The following is a 4,948-nucleotide window of genomic DNA, read 5'->3' as shown; positions in this document are numbered from 1 at the left end:
ACACATCTTTGGAGGACATTTTCAACACAAGCACCTACACCCCACAGAAAGTAAAATACTAATAAAAAACCTCAGATATTGGATAGACAATATGGTGTTTGTATTAGGAATTCACTTGTGAAAATAGGTTGCAATTAAAATATTTGTTTCAACAGTAACAAAGGAAACTTGTAACAGACATTTCAGTAACGTTGATCAAATCAAATTTTATTTATAATACTTTTCACAATAGAAAGTGATCACAAAGCAGCCTTAGAGAAATCTGGGTCCAAGCCTCCTATGAGCAAGCCAAGGGGGAGAGAGTAGCAAGGAAAAACTCCCTCAGCACACGAGGAAGATTCTGTGGAAAATACACAGCAAATTCACCAGGGTTAAATCAACATTTTAGTGTGAAACCAACATATCAGTGTTAACACTGAGTGTAAAAATGTAACATCTGTCAATACTCATAGTGTTAATCTAACACGAATAGTTTTAATTTAACACTGGTGAATTTGTTGAGTATAAGCAGAAACATAGTATTTTGCTTAGTAGGCTGCAATGTCGTAGCATAAATATTTAAACATCTCTGACTTTACCAGAGGGGCAGCACGATGGCGCCACATGTAGTGTCACTGTCACACAGCTCCAGGGACCCTGGGTTGTGCACTGGGTGACTGTCTGTTAGGAGTTTGGTGTGTTCTCCCTGTGTCTGCGTGGGTTTCCTCTGGGTTCTCAGGTTTCCCCCAATGGCCCAAAAACACATGTTGGTAGGTGGATTGACGAGTCAAAAATGCCCATAGGTGTGTGTGTGAGTGAATGTGTAAATCTGTGTTGCCCTGTGAAGGACTGGCGCCCCCTCCAGCGTGTGTTCCTGCCTTGCGCCTAGTGATTCCGGGTAGACTCCAGACCCACCATGACCCTGAACTGTATAAGAGATTACAGAATATGAATGAATGAATGTTACCTTACCAGTGCATTCAAACACCAGCACGGGATGTGAGATGAGCTAAGGTGGGGCAAAGATGGTTAATACATTTTATTTACACCACATGAACTTAAAAGAATTTTATATAATAATTTTACCTTAAAATTACAGCTTCAAAACCACTCTGCTCCATTAACCTGTAATAGGGGAAATAAAGCCACTGTCATTGCTACTCTGGGTTTAGAATTGTAGAAACTCATTCATTCATTTATTGTCTGCAACTATTTATCAAGTCCAGGGTTGCTGTGGGTCTGGAGCCTACTCGGAATCACTGTGCGCAAGGTAGGAACTCACCCTGGAGGGGGCGTCAGTCCTTCACAGGGTGACACACACACACATATTTACTCACACCTATGGACACTTCTGTTGTTAATCCACCTACCAACGTGTGTATTTGGACCATGGGAGGAAACCCATGTGGACACGGGGAGAACACACCAAACTCCTTACAGACAGTCACCCAGAGCGGGACTCAAACCCACAACCTCCAGGTCCCTGGAGCTGTGTGACTGTGACACTACCTGCTGTGCCACCCAATTGTAGAAACTGCACTATGTAATTTTTGAAGGAGTGTAGGAACGCCCACTCACTCCAGCTGATTTCAGTACAGTGCTGCATCGATGAATTACACTAGGGGGAGGAGCACCAGGTGGGGAATAAACTTACCTAGTATTCATTTAATTAAATACATGTGAATATGAAATATTATTACACATTTCATTAGTGTATACAATGTGCAAGAATATAAGGAACAGGGGAAATGTGGATAAGTGGATATATTTGCACAATTCTGATCTATAAGAAGAGAAATGTGTGATTTTATCTGATGTTATGCTCAGATGAAAAGAATAAGAGAGTAAGTGGAAAGTAAAAAATTGAATATAGACTTATCGAAATATCAAAAACAGTCCTTTAAAGGACACCTTCATTTCTGAGAAGCAGTTATAGTGGTGTTTATTTAATCAAAAACAGGAATATTCAAAAGGAAAATGTTATATAATTTATTCTATTTTAAGTTCTACAAGAATCTTGCTAAAACTTAAGGCTAATTTAATTCATTTTACTTAATGGGAGAACAGGTCATGACCTGTACTGATCAAGTTCTATTGATCAGTGCATGGATGGCACAGCAGGAGAAGTTTAAATAAGAAAAAAACTGTTCATAATGGACGCTGACATAGCTCCTATCCATCTTTACAGGATTAGGCCACTTACTGAACAGAAGGTCTTTCAGGCTTCTTTACTCAAACCCGCTGAGCTCTATTTGGTCCCTCTGAAAGAAGAAAATAAAGAAAAAAATGAGGGAGGAATATGGGGGATGAGTCCTTTATAGAGACCAACTGGGGAATCGATTGGGTGCTTGTAATCTCCATTGTGCCTCACAGAGGTAACCACAGGACAATTAAATCACTCCTCTAGAGCCCTGCAGCTCTTTGGTCAAGTTAGTTCCAGACTTCAAGATTCAAACAGATTGCTATGAGATAATCTGATGTCACTTAGGAAAATGGTGATAGAGACCCGGAAAATGTTAAAGGTAGAGGTTGTTTTCACTCTAAATTGAATTACTGAAAGAAGGCAAGATAGTGGCATGGAATGCTCAAACAAGGCTTTATCAAAGAAAAAATGAAGCCCATGATCACTGTAATAGGTTTTATAAAGCAGGTAACTGCTGCTCACAACATATTTAGAAATACGAAATACATTCTCTCTCTCTCTCTCTATATATATATATATATATATATATATATATATATATATATATACACAAAAAAAAAACATACACACACAAGCTACAAGCAACCGAGGGAAGGGGAAGTCTTTATATATTTGTTGTGGAATTTCTGCCTAAATGTTATGCAAGTCCTCTGCTGACATCTACTGGGAAAACATAATACAGCAAATAGCCTTCTTATGCCTAGTGGTGCAATATTTTGATGAACATAAGACTGCATAATTGCATAACAATATGAGTAAAACAGTGAAAATATATTTAAATAATTATTTATATTTATATTTAAATAATTAATTACAAATGTAGATTTACATCAGAAAATGTCTACTGTGATGTTATTCCAATACTTTTGCTGTAGCAAATACCTAAATTTTTAGGCAATGTTTTACTTGTAAACATATTTTCTAGAATCATATTGTAGAAATATAATGACCATATTCTAGAAATCATATTGTAGAAATATAATAACAATAGTTCACCAACCAACACCACCATGCACCCCAACCAACAACGCCCACCCCTTAAAAAAAAAAAAACAGGAAGCTGCATTCATGTATATCTTGTAAAACTCCCCTGAGATTATACATGTATTTATTACTGTCATTACTGCATCCTCACTTAAGACTTTTATATTCAGAGACAAAAAGCTAAATAATTATTCTGATACAAAATGATCTTCATTTACATTGTGATTCCAATTTTGTGATTCTGGTTTCGAGCACGCAAATAGACCTGAGAACTTTTTTTTTCTTTCATTAAAATCATGAACATAGCATTTAAAACTCATTTAAGATTATGCTACTTGGCTGCTTTTCAATTGAGCAGTTTTAGTTTGTATGTAGATTGAGTTTAGCTCCGTGGCTACCCACTATACTGACTGTAAGAAACATGAAAAATGGACATTTATGTAGCCTATAAATGTAAGTAATTATTATAGCCACATTCACAGACATCTGTTTGAGCTGTAAAATGCCTACACTGCTAGTTTTAAAGCTGTATCTTCACATACTTAGTGGGGGCATATACTTTTCTTTATTGTTTTTAAAGCAAGTCAGTTTATGATGGTTTATATAAAAATAATTAACTAAAAATTGCCCTGTGTGAAGCTAGCACAACAAACATTGGTTCCTTATGGAATGAAAGTATGTTCCTGAGACAAAGTTCCATATACATTTCTTCTGCCTATATACACAGTCTCTAGCCACACTTGTACAATTTTAGCCATTAAAAATACTTAATGCCTTATGTTTTTTTCTACTAGTGTGGTGAGTCAGAAGGGTAACAAATAACTTTTTAATGAATAACACGTTTAACCAGTTTTGACCAGCAGGTGGAAAGTGTTTTTTTCAGTTACTACTGCAGGCTTCAATGAAACCATTGATAGTATATAAACATAGCACAAAAAGGAAGGACATTTGTGTTTGGAAGATTATTTCTTTGTTGTAACAATTCTCCTTGGCAAACAATCTTATACCGTTGGAAAGCCTGTTAACTTCCCTTTTAAATGGTGCCACATTTGTAAGGAACATGTATTTGTGAGATGAGCAGTAGAGCTAAGTTGCACCCATGACAAATTTGCCAAATGCTTTTCACCAATGCCAAACAGCTTATTTTGTGTGATGGTGTGGGGTGCCATCTCTCTCACTGGAAAAACGAGGCTTGTCATCATTGGAGGCAATCTCAATGCAGAGAGATATCGAGATTAAATCCTGCAACCAGTGGCAATCCCATATCTCCACAGTCTGGGATCGAACTCTATCCTCCAAGATGGCAGCCCACAGAGCGGGGTTTATCAGAGACTACCTCCAGAATTTGGGAGTGGAGATGATGGAATGGCCTGCCAGCGTCCTGACCTCAACCCCATTGAACACTTGTGGGATCAGCTTGAGCGTACTGTTCGCGCTAGAGTGACCAACACAACCATGTTGGCTGACAAATGCTGGTTGAAGAATGGGACGTCATCCCACAGCAATGTGTGACCAGGCTGGTGACCAGCATGAGGAGGAGGTGGCAGGCTGTTGTAGCTGTGTATGGTTCTATCACACTACTGAGGCTCCTGTTTGTTAAATGAATAAATTGTTAATTTGCCAATATGTCTTGTTTCTTCAAACTTATATCATCCAGTCTAACACACATAAAACGAGTCAATGGCAGAATAAGCTGTTGGGTATTGGAAGAGGATTTGGCAAATTTTTTATGGGTGCAACCCACAATACTCAGCTCTACTGCTCATATCACAAATGCATGTT

The sequence above is a fragment of the Hoplias malabaricus genome, chromosome 18 (genome assembly GCF_029633855.1).
Source record: "Hoplias malabaricus isolate fHopMal1 chromosome 18, fHopMal1.hap1, whole genome shotgun sequence".
Classification (NCBI taxonomy): domain Eukaryota; kingdom Metazoa; phylum Chordata; class Actinopteri; order Characiformes; family Erythrinidae; genus Hoplias; species Hoplias malabaricus.
Note: the sequence above shows the minus strand (reverse complement) of the source record.